At 38.4% G+C, this 22,563-nt stretch overlaps 1 long non-coding RNA gene across 2 annotated transcripts in view; it reads right to left on the bottom strand.

Annotated features, from left to right (window-relative positions):
• Positions 1–6,988: 6,988 nt before the first annotated feature.
• The window catches only part of LOC137660370 (uncharacterized), a 39,451-nt gene continuing 23,876 nt past the window's right edge, over positions 6,989–22,563 (bottom strand). The window contains exons 3-4 of one of the 2 annotated variants that reach the window (XR_011047674.1): positions 18,975–19,015; positions 6,989–8,375 (exon numbers count right to left, since the gene is read on the bottom strand). This is a non-coding gene — a long non-coding RNA (uncharacterized lncRNA). The remainder of the gene's footprint in view (positions 8,376–18,974; positions 19,016–22,563) is intronic. The other variant, XR_011047675.1, reaches the window with a different exon arrangement.

The following is a 22,563-nucleotide window of genomic DNA, read 5'->3' as shown; positions in this document are numbered from 1 at the left end:
CATACTCCTCAGGACTGCGAACCCCACCAGTGAGTGATCACTGCAGCCCAGGCTGCCTCCAGTCTTGATGTCACCAATTAGCTCACTTGTGTTGGTGACCATCAGAACCAGTATCGCATACCTTCTGGTAGGGCTGTCTGTTACCTGGATTAAGAAGTTATCTCCAAGCACTCCAGGAGTCCACCCCTCCTTCCTTGCCTGTCTCTTCTGAATAGCCTGTAGCCATTGATAGCCTCACTCCAGTCATGGGACTTGTCCCACCAAGTTTCAGTAACGGTAACTAGGTCATAGCTTTCTAGTAGCACAGTGGCTTCCAACTGCTCCTGTTTGTTGTCCATGCTGCAAGCATTGGTGTAGAGGCACTTCAGCTAAGCTGTTGGCCTCATCACCTTCTTAGAGGAACACCCCTTAATTCCTTTGAGGTATTTCACTGGTGTTTCCCTGTTGGGTTCTGTTACCTCTGGAGCCCCTGGCTCATCTACGTAAGACTTCAATTGTGCTCCAGTGCAGCCAGCATGTCTCAGAGCAACAGGCTGAGGGCCCTCACTAGCACCCTGTCCCTCTAACCTTCTCATGTCAACTCAAAGCTTGTCATAGGCAAGTCTGATATTATCCCCCACCTCCTTCCCTCCATGACAGATTTAGGTCAGTTTAATGCTACTGAGAAATAGTTACACTCTTACACTGCTCAGCAAATGAAGTCATATGCAAATGAATGGGAATTAGATTGCAGTGAAACTCTTCAGACAAAATTTATTAGTCTCTGGCACATCAATCAATGGCTGTGCATAAAAGAAATGTATCAGACTAATCCTGCATCTTCCAGAAAGCATAAAATTTACGGTACCTATAATATCCTTATGCATAAACTTAAATGTGCATTGCCAATGTTTGCAATTATCTAGAAAATGGCCTGGTCTTATAATTATTAAAGCAAATGTATAAACCCTGGATGACAGAAAACATAATTTTTCTGCTATTAAGAGACAATTTAGTGTATGAAATCACATTAGCATGCTCAAAAGATGGCTTTCAATCATTCACATGAACATTACAAACCTGTTCTATGGAACTTCAAAAAGAGGATGGGTGGTTTTTTCAGAGATAAACCTTTATGAGTAGATTACTTGTACATTGCAAGTAGAGCAGAGCAGCTATCTATCTGCTGTCCTGAGAAACCATCAACTATACAAACTTCCTTCATATACCAAGGAATGAAACTACTTATATAAATCTGATAAAAAAATTTTGTTTGGGACTAAAGTCAGTTTCCTGATCTCATTACGTAATATTAATTAGATGTTTCTCTCCCACTTCAGGGGTTGAAAGCAGGAGAGGGAGGTGGAGGAGTTTTGTTCATGGGGCCCCTCACATACTCTGTGACGGAATGAAAGAGGACTTACACTCCTGGCTGCTTCTGCCTGGGCAAGCTCAAACCAGTGACCAGGCTGGTATCCTAGCGTCTAAACCATTGGATACCTGGAGGGGGGAGTGACGTTACATTGACTACAAACCTGCCGGAAAATGTCTGAGTTTATATGCCCAGATTTTCCTCTGGAGACCTGATCTTTCTTCTGATCCTCTCCCACAGCAGCAGCCATCTCCCCCAGTCTTTCTCAAGAAGACTTCATCCTCTCTTTGAGGATTTCTAAATATCCATACACTTCATCCTCAAAGAGAAGTTTAAAAAACTTCCCTGACCTCTTCTCTTTTTACATTTTTCCTCCTGCCATATAGCTGCATGACAATCTAGACTATTCCGGTTGGTACAACAGCTACACTTTTTGATGTAATGCTAAGGCTGATGTCTGCTCTTTGGAGATGTACTTCCAACTCCAGAAATAATAACAGCAGGAAAACTTACTTCCAATACATAGACCTGATCCTAAATTTTGAGGATTACCTGGCTATTGTATATTTTTACTACAAAGTTGCTTCTGTAGAAGTGCCATGTTTTCTTGATACAAGAAAACCTATATCAAATTCATAGGAAGGTATCCAAAAGGTAAAGGTAGAAAAACAGAGACTTCCTATAATTTAAATGTATTTTACAGTGTCTTTTGGGTAAATAGTTTGTCTTTTTCATTATGGATCATTTAATGTCTGCCAAAAGCCACAGTTGTGCTGTAGCTATATTTCTGACTATCTGATAAATATGAAATCCAGTTTAATTTATGAGAGGACAGGTAAGTGCGAGACCTCGATATAGAAGATACATGAATGACCAAGGTAAAAAACCTTCTGTGTTTAGAGCATAAATAATAACTTATAATCAGCAGAGAGAGGAGAGAAAATGGAGGTCAAACGCTGGTAGAAAGATTTAAGCAGCAAGTGACTTCTATGACAAAGAGGCCCGCTTAGTAGATGAGGGCAGGGCTGTGGATGTAGTCTATCTAGACTTCAGTAAGGTATTTGACACTGTCTCCCACAGCATCCTCCTAGACAAACTGGCTGCCCGGGACTTGGATGGATGAACTCTTTGATGGGTTAAAAACTGGCTGGATGGCAGAGCCCAGAGAGTGGTGGTGAATGGGGCAAAGTCCAACTGGTGGCTGGTCACTAGAGGTGTTCCCCAGAGCTCAGTTCTGGGGCCGGTGCTGTTCAATATCTTTACAGATGACGTAGACGTAGGGATTGAGTGCACCCTCAGTAAATTTGCAGATGACACCAAGCTGGGTGGCAGTGTCGATCTGCTGGAGGGTAGGAAGGCCCTACAGAGGGATCTGGACAGGTTAGATAGATGGGCCAAGACCAACGGCATGAGGTTCAACAAGAACAAGTGCCGGGTCTTACACTTCGGCCACAACAACCCCATGCAGCTTTACAGGCTGGGGGAAGAGTGGTTAGAAAGCGGCCCAGCAGAAAGAGACCTGGGGGGTGCTGATCGACAGCCGGCTAAACATGAGCCAGCAGTGTGCCCAGGTGGCCAAGAAGGCCAATGGCATCCTGGCCTCTATTAGGAATAGTGTAGCCAGCCGGTCTAGGGAAGTGATCGTCCCTCTGTACTCGGCACTGGTGAGGCCACACCTTGAATACTGTGTCCAGTTCTGTGCCCCGCACTTCAAGAAAGATGTTGAGGTGTTGGAGCGAGTCCAGAGGAGGGCGACCAAGCTGGTGAAGGGTCTGGAGGGTCTGACCTACGAGGAACGGCTGAGGGAGCTGGGATTGTTTAGCCTGGAGAAGAGGAAGCTCAGAGGTGACCTTATTGCAGTTTATAACTACCTGAAGGGAGGTTGTAGTGGAGTGCGAGTCGGCCTCTTCTCCCAGGCAACTAGCCATAGGACAAGAGGACATAGCCTCAAGCTTCGCCAGGGGAGGTTCAGGTTGGACATTAGGAAGAATTTCTTTTCAGAAAGGGTTATTAGACATTGGAATGGGCTGCCCAGGGAGGTGGTGGAGTCACCATCTCTGGATATGTTTAAGAAAAGACTGGACATGGCACTTAGTGCCATGATCTAGTTGACATGGCGGTGTCAGGGCAACGGTTGGACTCGATGATCCCAGAGGTCTCTTCCAACATGATTTAAAAAAAATAAAAAAAAAAAAAGTGAAGATGCTATTCAAACTGACAAAGTAAATATTATTTCAGTGAATGGCACATTCATGGGTTTTTTGCAGATCCCATTTGTGATATGCAGTAAAACATTACCAGCCTGAACTGGAACTGCTTGTCTGCTAAGAAAAGTGAGGGAAAGGTGTGCATATAGGATTCATGCACACACAAACTTGGAGAGAAATCTCATTTGTATAGACAGGCATGTATGTATATATATTCTTGGATTGGAAAATAGCACCCAAGCTCAGCTTTCATTATTGTATAAACATGGTTGAGTTTCAACTTTCATTTTCTACTTGAATTATTATCTTTATCTCCACCCATGAAAAAATTATTTCCAAATAATTAAAACCAACCTCTGTCTGTCAGTGCTAGGGGCTTCCACAGTTTCATACTCTCTGAGCTTTGATTAATAAGTCTTTAGTTGAAAGAAATTTTTATTAGGAGGGGACTCCAGGGACTATCTTCCTCTGAAATTTTTTAGTGGTGTAAGATGGTATAGTTTAGAATTCAATTATGTGCATGAAAGAAGAGATGCATTTCTTACCAAAAAAAATGGAATGAAGAGTACTTGTTAGAATTATAATATGTTTTCTTCAACCGTACATTAAATAAAGAGATTCGACTCTGTAGGAAGCCATTCTCAATCAGGAGCTAGTGTCCACATCAAGATGGATGCTTATGATCCACAGCACAGGCAAGATCTCAGGAAAAAGACAAAGCCTAAAGCTGAAGTCTAAGTGAAATAGGCTGTGAAAAGAGCAAGGTGGAGCAACATAAAGCAAAATCTATCTTCAGTCAAAAAAAAATATGGAAAAATAAAGGATTTCTGGAGTGTTGGCTGAGTTGCAGACAGATGGGCACAGGATGAAGTGGTGCAGAAAAGAAAATAGACACCAAGACATTGTCTCTTGAATGAAGGACTTATTTATAAACCCACTAACTGTTGCTCAAAGCAGGGCACTGGGCAAGAGAGGAATATGAACAAAAATAGAACTAACACACTCACCTGGCCACATTCCATAGGGACTGAAATAGTGGAGGATAATTTTTTTAAATAAAAAAAAAAAATTAAAATTACAACTTCAATGAAGAGTAGAGAATAGGGTAATAAGGCTCACTAACCATCTGTTGTCATCCAGCTGTATGGCTGATAATCCCATACAGAATGTGCTCAACAAAATATTTGTGAAGTGAGCCTGATCATTTATACTTAAATAGCATAAGAAGAGAGAACATTTTAGAACTGATACAATGTCAAAAGTTACTGCCTTTTACTGGTATATTGCCTTATACCTTCTGGTTGAGTTCTAGCACAAACATTAATTCCAAACACATAAATTGTATGAGACAAGTTCCAACAACAGAAATAAAACCTGTGCTACCTTATGAATGGCACTCTAGTCTCATCAAACTCTTGGTCACATAATGCAGAAAAAAATCCAATACATTACAGACCTGAGTTATAAAATAAGTAATGTCTTTACTGTGCAAGTCTATCTACATGCACCAAAGGATCCTGTAACCAAAGATCAGATTAAGGAAATCAGTCAAACAAATATTAAATGGGAAGGTGTGAGTTATTTTGCCTGCCCTCAGTGCTTTAAGCAGCACTCTGATCCAACAAGCTATGGTGGGACAACTGACATGAAAAGGAACCAAAACATTCAGGGACTACCAGATCATCAGCTCTCAAAGGTGTCCTGGAGCTTATGAAAAGCAGCTTGTATAATCAGTGAATATATACCGATTAGCAATGGATTTAAGTATACAGAAATGCGCAGGCTACCAAATGTACCAATTAAAAAATAATGATAAGACATACAGAAGTGTGCACAATTATTTTAGTGATGCCTGGTATGGAGAAGGGAATCATGATGATGTTTGAAATGCACATGTAGTTTCTTTTGACTGCTCTCCAACTTATCCAAAATATCTTCAATATACTTGCCAGAGGAAAACTATTGTGTTATTTCTGACTGGCATATTTAAACAATATTTTTCTCTCCTAAATTGCGTAAGTATATAAGGTTAAGGTATAATGCAAAAATGTACTTCTTAACAGAAGGGAGAGTATAATCAATAAGAACATCACAATCCATACTCTCAGTGAAGTTAAATCTAAATAGAATAATAGAATAATTCAGGTTGCAAGGTTCAGATTCAGAAGTCACTTGAGTCCTACTCCACCACTTGAAGCAAGGTCATCTTCAACAAATTAATTACAGTTTAAAAGACAAGAGCTCCCTAAGATACCTCTGTATTTAATGGCAAGCAAAAGAGAGTGAGAGTGCAAGAGAGAGAGAACACCCTCCTTTGAGTTAAAATAGGGTTTGCTTTTATTTATTCTGACCTGTCCCTTGAAGGTCTTTTGAAAATTAGAGAGTTTGTCCTCTTAATGATTAAAACTAATCTTTGTGAATATACCCCCACATTCATAATCTGTCAGGTACTTCAGAAAGTTTCCAAAGTATTAATTCATTGTTCTTACCTTTGTACAAAGAAGTTTGGTTTTTCACTTTCTGAAATAAAGCATTTTTTTTAATGAAAATTGCTGTCATACTGCTAATTTCATGCCCTTAAGCTCCAAATTGGAGAATATTCTAACATTCAAGTAAAGGCAATGAAAGGAAGTCTATGGCCTACCTTATTTTTGTAAAACTGCACCTGGACAGTGGTGTCATGTACCAGGAATGACAAGGAAGGTGGATCAAGTGGTAAAAGCAAACCGGTATGGATATGATAGTATAGGATGTTGAAGACAGGTATGGTTACAGTATTTCCAATGGGATTTACAGTAGCTGTAATCCAGAAGCTGTAAAATGTCTTGAGGGATACTAATGGAAATCACACAGCTAGTTCCTTCTAAACAAAGAAACTCAGAAAACACAGTCCTAAGAACAGATTCAATTACTACTTTTATGCTATCTCTTATTGCTGTGCATTTTTTCACATCTTTAGACAATGATATTGATGTTGCTCCCCCTGAGCCACACTTTGTAATGCACTATTAACCTTGGTGTATCCTATGGATTTGACACCCTGCTCCCTGGCAGAGTGCAGGGCACACACACATGTACATGCACACACAGACACTTTCTCTCTCACACACACATACACTCTGTTACAAGACTGTTCTCACAATGTTGGCAAAGGTTAAAATTAAGTTTTAGTATAGGTGTACATTGCACTCAGATGGCAATCAATAGATCTAATGCTACCATCGAGTACACAAAGTGTGTTTATAAATCTTTGGTGTTCAAATTAATTTCAGGCTGCACTGCACACTCTTGCATCTACAAGTCCCTTATGTACTGGGTTTTAATTGTTTCTCTCTTTGACATAATGAATGCCAGAAAGTAACCCTGAAGCACTCATTTTGCATCATAAATCACAGTATTTTTTTAAAAGAGAAGGATAATTACAACAAAATAACAGCTCAAAAGTGCTTGGAATTTACTTCTTATGTTTGACAAATAGTGGAGAAAGTAATTGCCTAAAGACAATGTACAACATTGATTTAGATGACTTGTTATGCACACATAGTGTATTCTGTGAAAACAAGCTTCTTTCAAAAAAAAAAAAACCAACCACCAAACCCGAGAACTCTTCAAGCTCCTGACAAATTAATTTGTTCAGGGCAAAACACTGCACATCTGTAATTCCTTGTCTGTTTCTTAAAAGCTTGTGTGTCACATCTCTTCTGCCCTCTGTATATACGTATGTTGTAGAATTTCAAGAATGCTTCATTTTGTCTGCCTGTTTTCTCATTGCTCCTATTATATTTCAGAAGAATTGTCTTTCCTTGGCTTTTTTCCCTTTTAGCGCTTTTAGTTTTGATGGAAATATTATAAGATGCCATGGCTATATGAACCACTGTGCTCTGGTACTGTTCTGTTTGTTTACTCTTTTTCTGGTGTGGAACCTGTCTTTACAGATTCTGCTGTTTTTGCTGAATGCTGCTTGAGGTCAGATAAAAGTTATACTCAAAGATATGATGATCTCTTGTAATTTCTGTCCCAGACAAAAAAATATTATTTAAATCATATAATAACCATCGGATTGTACTAGACTTCATATTATGAAAAGCCAAGAAGAGTTGCCTTGTTCTTATTTTAAAGGAATATGAGGGAAACAGAGGCAAAGTTATCACTGTTCAAGATAGCTAGCTTGAAAATAGTTCAGGTATGTCTGTATGAGTTGGCATTACTTTTACATTTACTTGTGCTATTATTTTTAAATAGCAATTAAGCTATTTAGCCTGCATGATGTATGCAAGTTATTTTACCTCTCTTTTGCTGTTCTTCTTTACCAGCCCTTTCTCTTCGCCTTTTAGATCCTGCATACAATGCCTGAGACCTGTTTCTCTAGCAGCTAGCAGCTAGCAACTGGATTAAAATCACTAGGGTTTGTGACTCCAAGAAGCCTGGGTAAACACTTTGCTTTGCAGGGTCAGGATTTACAAGGGAAAGTTGTTCAGCAGCTCATCTGGAGCTAGCAGAATGAGGCTGCAATTTAATCTGAAGGTCTCCAGATACTACTGAAGTAGAAATGACATGAAGGTTGGAAAAGGCAGGTCCACCTGCTACTTCCTCAGAGAAGGATATGGTCTGAGGAATCTGAATATAACTTTGTTCTCTTCCAAATGTTCTCTTTGCTTTCTTCCCCTCTCTTTATGCTCTTTTGTGAATGTGATCCTTAGCTGCAACCAATTCCTTTCACATACACATCAAGCTACCTGTGCCTTCTTCCTCTTCCACTTTCCTGTATGATGAGTTTCCCATGACAGATCCACTATACTCAGGAAAGAGTGTTCAAACTGTAAAATAAAAAAACAAACATAATACTCTTTAGCATGCCAAGGTTTTACAAAATACTCTCATCAGAGGTTTATTTAATTGTGGTATTTTATTTTTCATAGAGAATAACTATAACAGTACACTAAAATACATAGCTAAGAATTACACTTACTCTTATGACTTACTAACCTAGTAGGTCTATTTTATGCATTTACCAAGGTTCTATACATTTTCACAAATAGTTGAGTAACTATGAATTTAATTTTAATTACCAAAATTCTCTCTTACATTGTGCAACATTATTGCTTTTAAATTTTACCTGTGAAATTAAAAAAATACCATCCCCTAGAAATTAGGAAAAAGATATTTTGAATTTGCTCTTCTAATATAAGATCTGCCCAAAGTAAATTGTCATTATGCAAAATACCTCTGCTTGGGGCAACAGAAAATCAGAAATATCAGTTTCTACAAAACAGATTGGTGCTTTGAAGAAGGGCATCAAACCAGGCTTCTTTTCCTGGACAGGAGAACATGGGGGCAGGGATGTGCTGCCACATGCATCAATGAGAGAAGGGACTAAATTTTTTTCTTCAGGGTACCTTAGACAGAAGAGAAAGACGGGAAAAAACAGGGCACCCTTGGGCAATTACACAGAATTGGTTTATTTACTACTGGAGATCATGCTTGGTTTGAAGCCAAATGTTCACTGGAAGACAATGTAGAGGGGAGGAAGGAAAACTGATTAACCACCTATCAACAGTATTAAACAAGAAAATGCTGCAAACTGAATGATTGGAATATCCATGAAGGGCAGGAGCACCAAACCTCAAAACCCAACTGGTAAAATTCTTTTCCATTTATGGTTTCTTTAATTTCTTTTTAATCTATCATGTCATTGCAATACTGTAAACATCCTACTGGAGTCAATGCACAGAAATCTAGTTTCTGTTATTAAAAAAAAGCAAAAAATGGTTCATTGTCAATATACTCATTAAACAAGAATGTTTCACAAGTTAGCTGATACTTTTCTTAGTGGCTTAGGTAGCAGTAAAGCCCATTTTAAAGACTTTTTTTTTTTACAAAACAACAATTAAATGGAAGTGACAGCAGTCAGAATACTAAACCCACAACGGAAATGAGAATTTCCAAATAATATGTAGATGTTGAAAGCACAATTTATGTCTTTGGACTTATTACTACAGAATTCATCATTGCTGAAATATCATTTTGACGACATTTCGTAGAATAGCTTTTCTTTAGCAGGACATTTTGCTTCCTTTGCTTATTTATTAGTTGTGTGCTTTGGCAGCAACTATTGCAAAGTAGTTCTCCAGAAGAAAGTATCACATATTTTCTTATTGTTTTAGTATTGGAAGAAAACATAAATGAGGGTCTTTCTCCTTAGCTGTACAACTAATATTCAAAATAACAAATTAACTGACATATCAGTGGTCCCTCTTGGACTGGGTCCCAGGGAACCCCTCGCTAACATTGGTCAGTTCCTGAGGCTAAGACCTCAGCAACAGAATGATTTGCCTTAGACAAAGCTTCCTGCACTCTATGTTCTATGGTTTATGCCTGGAAGCACAGGGTTTTTTTCCCCTCATAAAAAAAAATAATAAAGCAAAGCAAATATACTATGTTATGGGATGTATCTGTTGCCACTCTCAAAAACTCTGTGAAATATCTAATCTTGTCTCACAAAATTCTTTGGCCTTGCTGTCACCATGACAACACATTTCAACAGACACCTTGATCAGTATAAATGTGTTGTTCATCTACTAATTATATCTTTCTGTGGAAACAATTTATCAAAGACAAGTTAGGTAGCAAACAGGAATTGGAAGTCAGTGTGGTAAGTGGACATTAAGTAAAAAAAAAAAAGGGATCCAAACACATCTGAACTGCAGATGAAGTTTAATTTGTTTACTCGGATCCAAACACTATTTTCACTTCTGTAAAGGACTGAAGAAGCATTCAGACTGAATATACTCAGACCTTGGAGTTAAAATTTGAACTTCATGCATATAGGATTTAAACTGTGAGTGATACAAGGTTAAATCAAAATACTTCAAGTCACTTTCAGGAAAGCATTACCTTGTTGAACATTGCTGCAGTGATTTCAGCAACAGTAACAAAGAGAATATTCACGCATGGCTGAAAACATTTTAAGATCTACATGAATGATGTGCCAAAAAGGCTGAGAAGAGAAACACTTAAACCAAACATATCTAAATGCTGATCTTCTGAGAACAGCCAGACACCTTTGGGTTGCGCCTGAATGATATTGGAAGCAATATACTGTAGCAGGTCCCCTCCTTCTCATATTGCAGAGTGTCCTTTGGCATTCTAGACATTATAGACTGTTACCATTAACCTGTCAGCCTCAAGTGAGTTAGGCAGCGGCTTTTGATGTACTTTTAAGGATATATACACGCATAGAATTACATAAGTAGTCAAGTTACGTACAATACAGACCTTGATAAAGATTCAGCTAAGTAGTGCTGGCAGGAAATAAAACAGCAAGAGAACCATCAGATGTGGCAGACAAAGTACAGCTTTCCAGAAGAACAAATAGGAAAATGAACCAATCTGCAGTCAGCAAAATAGTTGTATTTGCTTGCCTTATTTAGATTCACCTGAAGACTACCTGTAATATCAAGCTCTCAAGTTTATGCTGATTCTTTTCTGTTGGCGTACCATCCCCATGCAAAACCAAAAAAAACCTTGTTTCTCTGTAAGTTTATATACCATAGCCAATAAATTGCTGCCCAGTCAATATCACTCGTTTCCTCCTAATTATGAAATGCCAAATAAAGCTGTCGGTCTCCCCCATAAGAACTTCTGCTAGCCCAAATCTCAAATTTACTAACCAAAGTACTCTTAACAAAACTGTTTCTCCTTTTCTTAATCGGTTGGTTTCAAAACAAATTTCTCTACCTCTTTCCAGACAATCCATTCTGACCTCAACTAAAATGTTCACTTTTGTCCCCTGTATTCAGCAGTGCTCTGCCAGTTTATTCTGTCAGTTCCTCCAGCTCGCCGTACCTCCTCACACAATTATAACCACAGCTGCCAGTTCCCAAAGGAGTCAGTGTCCAAAATTCCCATCTGTGAAAACTTTACTTATATAAGTAGTTCTATGCAGGAAGATAAAACTAGGATACCAGATGCTGAGAAGTAAGTGAAACAGCAACCACCTTTAAAAATATATGTACTGTCAAACTATATAGGATCTAAGTAGCATTTAGCATCTTGAAAGCATAGCAAAATTAATCAACTAGAAGAAACAGGTCTTTATTAAAATACCAGACAGCATAAAAGAAACTTTTCAGACCTACACAGAAATAATAGAAAGGGTGGTATCTTGGAGGGAATAAACCCCATACTTCCTACTGTTTAAGAACAAAGTTCAACAAGCATGAGCAGTAGAGAAAATGTCATGAAAGTTCATTGTGGGAAAAGCTCTAAGTGTGTATCAATGAAGATAATATCAGTGGGAAAATGGCTTCAAACCACCAGTGGCTAAAACAGCTAGGTATACTTAGAAACATATGCTCACCTTGAAAATTTAATACAGAAAGGAAAAGATTTAAGTAATCAGTTTGCATGTTTAGTGATTCCCAGAAAGCTTTTCAGCCCATCCTGTGTGAAAGTGTATGCTGGGGCATAACTATGGCTCTTGCTGTCAGGGTGTATTCTCATGGAAATTTCTAACTGAATCACTCAGTGGGCACATTTACATGGTAAAAAGCTGTAGAAAAATCTCCCAAAGCCAGAGGAAAGTTATACTGCCAAAATTGTTAAGCCCTAAGAAGGTTTCCAAATAAAATTCAGTTGCTCTATTGGGTGCCACTTGAATGAGTCAACAATAAACTAAGGCACTAGTTAAAAAAGACCTTTTTAATATGGAAAAGTATCTTTCAGTTTCTGAAACAGCAGTCCCCTTGAGAATAAACTGAAAGGTGAGACTCGTGAAAGGCTTTGTCCAGTTTCAGCCCAGTGCCTTTCATATGTTTAGAGGTGCATTCTACTGTTGCTGCATATCAAGTTTGTGGCTTTAGTGTGGTTTTCATCAGTTGCACAGAGCAAAAGAAACATTTCTTTGGACTTTAGACAGCTTTTTAACATTTTCTGTATTCTGACTAACCTTCTAACATACAGACCCATTCATGGACCACTTTCACTCCCTCTCTGGTTAACCTTGTCTCACGCCTTTTCCTTCAGAAGTTCATCTGTTTCAGTACATGAAAAGTTCACAGAAGGTAAGATTAAAATGAACTTCCTTCAGTAAAGGGCTGTTGTGGAGGTTGTAATATATTTCATACAGCAATGGGTCTTTGCAGGCCCACTGTTGTTTCATAATGATCTTCATAATTTGTTTTGATCTGTAGCTTTCTGCAAGTACTCTTTATGTCATTGAGACAGAAAAGACATATTTATTCTAAAAGGCAAATATCTGGGGTGTATGGTTGACATATTATCAATGGTGACTTCAGGAAACAAAAAAAATCTCTGGTAAGAGGAAGTATGTACAACTTCATTGTCTGTGATGGATGCTACGAGACATTGGAGTTGTAAGTACATGCTGGGCTAAATTCTTTCTTCTCTAAAAATACCAGCAAAATACCAGATGTGAATCTTGAATCTTAAGGAATTCAGTTACTTGAGCTCACTAAAATATTCCAGAATATGATCTCAGCATTATTAAAGAGCTGTGAAAGAATTGACCCTCTTGCCCTTTACCCCTAACAGATATATGTAACAATATTTTCTCTTTGGTTACTTGAAAAGCTAGAGCATTCAGTATCTTAACAAGAACTGCCAGCTGATAAAACCTAACATGAACAACTCCCTTGGTCTGCTGAGGTTCACCCTTAAAGACCACAACCACATATATAAAAGAATATTTTCCACCTCATACCAAAGCTTCCCAGCTTAGACCAGCCCTACCGTGGAGATTCAGAAGGCGGAATTATTTTCATTAACTCACGCCTTAAAAAAAAATCATCAGACTGGTGTTTGGGGCACACATTATGCTGGTGGAGGCTTTGTCTTTTTGGTGAGACACAGAGCAAAAATTCAGTTGCAGTCATGGTGGCCTTAAATTCTGCCTACTATTCCTTTTGATTACAACTCAGTTCTTTATAATTCTTCGCTTTCTGTTTAAATGCTTTGTTGCTATTTAAATTTTCCTTTTAGAGAACATAAAGTCTGACAAACAACAGCAAGAATTCACATATAGTGAATACATTAAATGACCCATATCCATCATCCTTAAGAACACGAATAAAATCCAAATCCAATGCTGCCAGATCTTTTCGATATTCACAGCAATATTTGGAAAAAAACCCCACCCATCTGCCATGAAAGGAATTTCTGATGTTCATCCTTTCCCAGTCAAACAGAGTGGGTGGATAATAGCATTGAAAACAGGGAGTGAAAAATGAGCTAAGTTTTAAATAGCATAAATGATAGCAGCATATAGACAAGCTTCCTTTAATCAGTCAGCAGGCATTAAACAATTTCAAAAACTGGCGGTTAACAGTGTTTTTCTTAGCTTGTGGTATTTGAAGGACAATGATATACACATCAAACAGAATTCAGGGCACACATTGTGGAAGTGCCAGCTGAAGCTTTGTATGTAAGTTAAAGCTGGAATTCGATCCCTTTATCATACATGAGACACACAACCACTCTTCTACCAAATTTCCACTCATTTTGAATGAAGAATTGATTTTTTGAGGATTTACAGGTTCATTAAAATCTGGTCGCTAAAACAAAATTGTCACATGCTCTACACCAAAGATTTAGTGTAGGTCAAATTGCATAGTGAGCTTGCAATGCTTGTGTTATTATTCATTTATTAAAAATATAAAATGCTAAATATCTTAAAGGGGTCCTATTAAAAACAACAAAAAAATCCATTTTTTCCCATGGAGGACGTGAACAAATGTACATTCCCAAATCTTGACTTTTATTCTCTTGTTATACACCTGCTTTAACCTTCCCGTTCCACTATGCACAAATGTGCATGTATGAGCATCCATATGACCAAATAACAAATTCCCTCTGCTTTCTGTGGCCACATTACCTCACTTGAAACTATTTCGGCCCAAATTCTGTTATCTTCCTGAAGTGTGATCCTTATTGAAATAATAATTTTTGCCATCATTTTTTATAACTAGGAGTTCACCAACGAGCAGAAGCAGCTGCATAACCTCTTCTCCAGGAGAGTATCATAAAGGCTATCTCCCAGTGATCTAAGGAAAATAGCAGAAATGGATGTCTTTCTAAAATAAGCTCCTGAAAGCAAGCTGGCACCTTCAGTTATATTATTGACAATGGAGGATTACAACCATTTTGAAAGCTATTTCTCTGTATACAACCTGTAAAACAACATAGTTTTTCTGAAGAGAAAACTACTTGTTAGAGGATAACAGGGGAAGACTTAACTTATCTGTTCAGGAGGCTTTGTTGTCTTGTTTTCACATACTTATGATGAAATAACAAATTTCTCCTTGCATGAGAATTGCAGGATATCTTCCCCTAAATATTTGTACAGCAGTGATATGTGCTAATGAGAAACAAATGGAAGTCCTTGAAAATGAAGAAGGTCTCCTTAGCCAAAGCAGCTAGTTACCAAATCTGCCAACTGTATTGTTAAATCATCATATGCAGTCTTTATAGAAAAGCTGATATACCAAAAATTATAAACTAAACCCTGTTGCTTTACATTTTATATATACATTTGAAATATCAAGAAATATTTTTATTGTTTTTTAATTCCATCTGGTAAGGAAAGAATGGGTAAAAAATGTAATGCAACACACTTCTAGGAAGAAAGGTAAGAAAGATTTGGAAACAGGCTTATCATTAATGCTTTAAAGATGAAAGATAGTCACTTCTAGCTAAGTTCTGAATGCTTCAGCCACCATAAAAGGGAACAAGAAACCTCCGGCAAACATGCTTGGGAAGGTGTGACTAAGCAAAAGGGTTTGCATCTGGAAATAAATTTAGGATGTTCCAGTGCTTTGAAGATAAGAAATTGCAACATAGCTGCAGGTATTGTTGATGCCTGGGGGGACTTGCAGCCCAGGATGTGGAGGGGGAATAGTGTCGCCTGCCAAAGCGTGTAGAGAGGGTGGAGGCTGGTCCTGCTGGTACCATGCTCTGGGGAGGAATTCCCCTTCAGAGGCACAGACCAGCTCCCCTCCTGCAAGGGGAGCCGACAGCCAACACCCACTTCTAGGCAAACGTGCTACAAAATCCAGCATACTAAGAGGTATTTTTTCAATATAAGTGATGAGTCCTTTTGTCACTCTTTTAAGTAGCCACAGGATTTCAGTCAGGGCAGAAGAGCAATTTTTTTACATGTACGTAAAACTCCACTCCTTTCCCAAGGATGGCAGCTGTTCCCCATCCCAGTCAACAAGAGCAACAGATGCTTAGACAACACATATAAAGCTGTAGGCTTTTGTAAAGGAAGTATAAATCTCCGAGTTTATTTCTGTCCTTTACCTTAGGCATCTATTTTTGTAGATGTTTGTACCACCATGCAGTATATAACTGGTGAAAAGCTAAGGAATCATTTGGGTGGAAGGCATGATACAATTATAAGAAATTATTATCTTTGTTCCCCAAATGTCACATAATCAATAAGAGGAAAAATTGTTTCTGTGAGAAATATTACGGCTTCTAAAAGATTAATGCTGATGAAAGAGAATAGCTAAACAACACCTTACCTATTCTAAACACTTTTCAACTTTCTGAGACAATGATTTTTGAACCTATACTATGAATATATTTTTCTTATGCATTTCAGCTGTGCAGACTCAAAGACAAAAAGGGGGAGGAGAGGAGAGGAGAGGAGAGGAGAGGAGAGGAGAGGAGAGGAGAGGAGAGGAGAGGAGAGGAGAAGGGAGGGGAGGGGAGGAGAGGGGAGGGGAGAGGAGAGGAGAGGATTGATTTATTCCTTGTATCAAAACATACCATTTTACACTGACTTCAGTATTTGGAAAACCAATTGGTGTTAAAATAAAAAATGAAATTTTCTGAGAAGTGAGAAGTTTATCACCTTCATTGACTCCTGAGTGGTATTTAAGGTGTCAGGCTCAGCATAAAGTTACAGATATTAGTTACTGTGCAGTAAGCTAGACTAGAGATTCATGGTATGTTAGCTACTCCATTGAAATTTTTCAAGTTTTAAGTTTGCAAATGTTTACCCTACAGCAAATGTGAGGAGTAAGTTATCTTACTTATTTGCTTTGGATAGTAGCATGCACACAGTTATTTCAAAGCAGCTGAATCTATAACTTGCTTATCCTACAATGACTTGTTCATGTAGCAACACTTGTTACGCAGTGTATTTTGGAACAGATTTGCTGGTTTGTCTGGTCAAAGTCACTCAAAAAGGTTGTTCTAAAGAAATAGAATACATTTATTGTGGCTTTGTTAAATCACATTAAAATTTAAGTATTCATTGAGAGCCTAAAATATTCATTTAACGCTATATAGAAATTGTTTCACTTACCTAAAGTGATACAAATATTGGATGAAGTAGCCACTCTGAGAAAAAACATGACAACTAGATCATCTTCTATCCAAGACTTATCTTTTAATTCTTATTTAATCTCAGAAACCTCTAAGGCTTCTCTTAAAGTAGGTTTACCTACACTGCACTACGATATTTATTTGATTACTGAGTAAGTAGGGGGAGCCAATAATGCTGGATAAAAGCTAGCAGGACAATAACACCCATGCTTCTTCCATCTTTCAAAGGAATGACTTTAGAAGAGTCAAACATATTCACCAGCAGCACAATCAATATTTAAAAATTTGCCAGTCTTTTAATGTTAGATTTGCTTACGGTAAAGCAGAAACATTCAAAGCCTGCAGGAGAAATGTGTGTAGTGTCCTCTAGCCTTTAAGAAGTATGTTAACTACCTTAAGTCATCTGGTGACCAATTAACTGATGACAGAAATGTCTCATGAAAAAATCAGCTTCATGGTACATTTTGAAACTATTTACTGCTAGAACTGTTTTCTCTGCAAAATGTATAGGTTTAAATCTCACTGAAGCATAGAAAACCTTAAAGAATTACTTTGAAACACAGCTAAATCATATTGTGGAGGGTAGACGACAAGACATTAGTAGAGACTATCAGTATTTCAATGTAAGCTGCTGTTATCCAGAACAAGTAGCTGCAGGGACAGAGCCCAGGTTTTGGAAAAGAAACACAGATATATGCACACACATGCAGACACACATAGTCATAGGTGCACATGGACGTGTATGCAGGCACACACACATGTGCCCACACATGCATGACCAAAAATGAACAGGGACTCACGTGCACACATGCACACACACAGATCCAGACCGGGAAGGCAGTAGACCTTCTGGACCTATCACAGAAGAATTCTGAATGACATGCAGTTGGCTTAAAATCTCAGAACAGCAGAAAACTATGGTTCCTTTTGTCCCAAGAAATACAAAAATAAAATTACAGAATAAGTGAGACATTTGTTCTTCTCGTTTCCATACTACTTCTAATGGCTGTCCCAAGGGATTGCTTTTAAGGATCTCTGTGTATGCATCAGCCTGTACAGTTCCTTCCTTTAGTATCCTTCCTTATAGTATTAAAAAAAAATTATTTGCTTTGCCTTTGGCTGTGGTTTCTCTTCTCAGTGGAAAACTGAATCTCATGCCAAACCTACTGCCCAACACATAGATCAATAAATGTGAAGCGATGCTGCCATTGACACTGATATAGAGTAGCTGAAGGAGCTCTTCTGCCATGCTGCTGGGCCCATGAGCCCAGAGGTCCAGCAGAAATGGCAGGAATGGAAAACTGTGGCAGAAATGGGAAAATGTGGCAGGACACAGCAGGCACCACAGGAGGAGTTTCAGTGCTTGGGCAAACACCACTGGCCCTGCAATCAGGCCTGATCTTTCCTAGGGAAAAGGCAGAGTGCTAGAGGGAAGTAACTCCTGGGTTTGACCCACGGCATCACCTTGACCTAGACTCTCCAGATTTCACAGAGACAGCAAACAAGATTAAATACTAGAGAAAATTAATAAAATCCCCAGTTTAATTTGCAGTTGCTACCTACATTAAATAGATCCTCTTAAAGAATAGCGTTTTTGAATCGCTAAGGTTCAAACATTATTGAAAATGTGCTTATGAGAAACATTTTTTTCAAAGCCTATGAAACTGTGAGGATTAGGTTGAAGTATCCAGTATGATCAATATCTTGCAATCGCATTAAGGCCTCAGGCAACAGGGGCCGTTGTTCCTTCCCATTTCCCATTTTCTGACTTCTGTTTCTAGGCACCATCATAGGCAATCAGACATGAACAGAAAATGAATTTGCTACAAGCTAGTAGCATTGTAAGTGGCTTTGATATAAGTGGAACAAGGGTCAGTAACTTCTAAGCTCCAGTAGCCTGATAAGAATATTAAGTTTACCATTTATCCCCAATGAGTGCTTGATTAGCCATACAGTGCTCTGCTGACAGAGTTCACTAAAAAAACATTATGCTAATAACATTTGAGTGCCAGCAACACCGAGAAAGCCCGTCTTAACAAAAAAGAATGGGTCATTGTGGTACTTACCTGGCAGGTACAGTTCTAGGCAAAAATATGATTTCTTCGTCCTGTTTGCAAAGATACAAGTAGAAATAGAGGTAATTCCTCAAAGCATGTAAGGATTAGAAAAAATGAAAAGAAATACCCCACATCAGCACATTAGCATGTGGGAAATAAAGAGATGTTTGGTTTTTCAGAGCAGGCAGTTGTTAGTGGGGACATCTCATTTATATGTATTTATCTTCGTCTAAACTACGTCATATGGTTCTTCACTAGGGCCTCTTTCTGCCTGGTTTGACATTGAATGTGTTTTCTCCTTGCTGTGTACTCGGACCATATGTGGGGATTGCTGCTGCCGTCCCACGGCTCCGCCCTTTTCCCCAGCCCACTCCCATTTCCCCGCTACTTGTGCTCCTGCTAACACAGCATTTTGTCTCATCTAAAGGAAGGATCTATAGGCTGTCTCTTTTTCTTAGCATCAGCTACAGGTGTTACATATCCCAGCAACAATTCAAATCATACTTCAATGTATAGAAGACAGTTGGGTGGAGAGGTTCATTGCTACATCAAATTAGTCCACTGAATTTTACAGCTTCTTCCAAATACTGAACACCCCAGTCCTATTCACAGTTCTCCTGTCCTCCACCACAGCTGCCAATGTGCAATTAGCAACCTGCCTAGCAGGCCTCTGGACTTTGTATAGAAGACAGACACATTCTGCTGCTGACTGCCTGGCTGCCAGCTATTGCACAGGCAAATTGGTGTACAGTACTTGGGCCCAACTCGTAATAAGGGCAAGCAATCATTTCACAGACATACAACTGAGAGTTTTTCAAAAAAGGATCAAGCTGGGAAAAAAAAAGCACAATTAATCTGGCCATTAGAGCTGGTCAAACATCTTTTTTCAGCTCTCTTACTAGCCAAAAATCTTTTTTAAGCTCAGCCAAAACTAGGTCAAATTTGCCAAACAGTTGCAAAGAACAAAGGTAACATTTCAAAAGGCAGTGGAATGACTCTTCAATTTTAAAAAGTTTTGATTTTTATATATTTTAGAGGTGACATAAAAATATTTTTGAGAGTTGATAAAAGCTAAAACTAAAAGATTTGCTTTAGAATGTGTAAAACATTTTGGTGTACCTGAAACATATCTTTATTTTTAGCTTTTCATTTTGCTCAGAAAATGGAAGAACAAAAAATAACTTGGGGCTCTACCAATTTTAAGAATGCTGACAGTGAGCCAAAACTCTCAGCTACTCACAGGCAACTATTACAAGCCACCAGACGGTTTAAATGCAAGGGTACAAAAGAGCTAAGTAATCTGATCTATTGTAGCTGCTAGTATATGAAGTAGTAATGTGAGAAAGGTCCAGGCAATGAAGAAAAGTAAGAACTTCCATTGCACAATTTGTCTTATGCTAATGCAAATGCCTAAAATAGGTCAGATAAATCATGCCTTAAAAATGCCCATTTCACTTCAATAACTAGAGGGGAAACACAGGTGACAAGTGCTGGTATAGCAGTCTACCTTATCAGTGATGACAGTGGGGTGAGATTAATTTCTGCATTTTAATAATTCACACCAAAAAAAAAATTTTGATGTGAAAGACCCAAAACATGGGACTAGAAATTGGAAGGACTGGCCAATGGAGAGGACATAAATTGTTGTTGGTGACTCTGGCGTTCAGCATTTCATGTCCTACTTATTCTCCTGTGTTTACCCCTTTTTCTCACCTTTTCTTCCATTTAACTATCCCTTTCATCTTCCTTATTTTCACCAATCATCTTCTGTCTTTCTTTCTTCAACCCACACAGCTTGATAGCTGTTTTTCAGAACTTACTGTTGACAGTGTCCACCTGCTTCTATCATCTGCTTGCTATCTTTCATCGCCATTGGAAAACGAAAAAGGACACTTTAAAAACCATGAGCACTTATGCGTGGTAGGGTATGTGAATTCTCCCAAACTGCAAACTGTACTGTTGTCAGCAGGAAATTACATTAGATGTGGCTTCAAGAAAACATTGCTCCATTTTTTCAGACTTTAACCCTGAAATGCCACCTTCGTTACCCATCATTTTTCAATGTATCGTCTGGACCCAGACCTCCCTTTGAAGTTTTGTTATGAAATCAAGTGTTCCAGGAACCCTAACCTCATTTTTTTTATCTCGCCCTTCAGGGACCTACTGTGAATTCCATATGCAATATTCCAAGTTTTACATTCATCTAGTTTCTTTGCAAGCAAGACAACAAGGTCCTTAGTGGGGCCTTAAAAGATTTTTCAGTTGGTCTAAATCTGGCCAATGGTTTCACTGTTGGCTTCCATATTAACAGGACAGTGAGCAAATTTGAAAAATATAACCACTAGGAAGAAATTCTTTACTGTGAGGGTGGTGAGACACTGGAACAGGTTGCCCAGAAAGGTTGTGGATGCCCCCTCCCTGGCAGTGTTTAAGGCCAGGTTGGATGGGGCTTTGAGTAACCTGGTCTAGAGGAAAGGTGTCCCTGCCTGTGGCAGGGGGGTTGGAACTAGATGACCTTTAAGGTCCCTTCCAAGCCAAACCATTCTATGATTCTATTATTCTATGACTATACCTAAGCAGAAGAGAGTTGTGTGTAGAGTTATTAACAATACTTTAGTGTGCATTCTTCATTATATACGCATAAGTATGTGTATATGTACACACATACATGTACAAACACTGCATCTGTCTCTCAAATTTAATTTCATTTTTAGCTAGAGCTTTCTGATGTTGCCTGCTATACCCTAAAAAAATACAGTAAGGATCACAACAAAAATTCAGGGCAATCTGTCTTACTCATAACTGTAAAACATTGTATATTTGACTACGCATCTGAGGAAAGAGACCAATGCCTGTATCACCCCACCCCGTAAAAGCAGTTTACAGACACCAGGCAACCAAATCTAAAACATAATTCTGAAGGAACCCACCATACTGCTGGATGACTGAACTGCTGATCACTTTGTCTGGCTGTACAGAAAGTTAAAGCAAGCTGAAAGTTTTCAACTTATAGTGAATAATGTACTTATGCAGCAGAAAATTATATACTTACTGTTCCACTCCAACTGTGTGTGATATATGAAGTACAATGAACTCCAGTAAAAAAATAAATGAAACCAGGTGGTAAAGAATCAAACTAAACTCTTCATTAGTCTTGGTATTTCTTCTACCATTTTGCAAGCAATAAGAAGCCCCATGTACTGTTAGTGCCTTTTATTTCCTGCTGTCCTTTATTTTTTGCTATTTATATTATCAATATTTCCCTGTTACGTTTTCTTTATTGTTCCTTTTTCCTCCCCCTTCCGGGATTCTGATATTGTTATTCACCAAATTTACTATCAGGTTTAAAGACTCTTTGGTTTATAAAGTTAATTATTCGTCAGTATAAACATGTCAATGCAAGTTCTTTAGCTAACCATACGCAAGTCTATCCTGTTATCACCCTCTTTCCTGATAAATTCTCAGTTAATTCCAGGAATATAGGACAGGGCAGAAATTTTTCCTGAGTGCTTGTGAACCTGATTTTTCACAGTGCAAGGATACACTTGGATACATGCAAACTACATTTGAGTCAGAATAGTTATGATCAGGTAAAATC

The sequence above is a fragment of the Nyctibius grandis genome, chromosome 2 (genome assembly GCF_013368605.1).
Source record: "Nyctibius grandis isolate bNycGra1 chromosome 2, bNycGra1.pri, whole genome shotgun sequence".
Classification (NCBI taxonomy): domain Eukaryota; kingdom Metazoa; phylum Chordata; class Aves; order Nyctibiiformes; family Nyctibiidae; genus Nyctibius; species Nyctibius grandis.
Note: the sequence above shows the minus strand (reverse complement) of the source record. Positions and strands in the feature narration are given on the sequence as shown.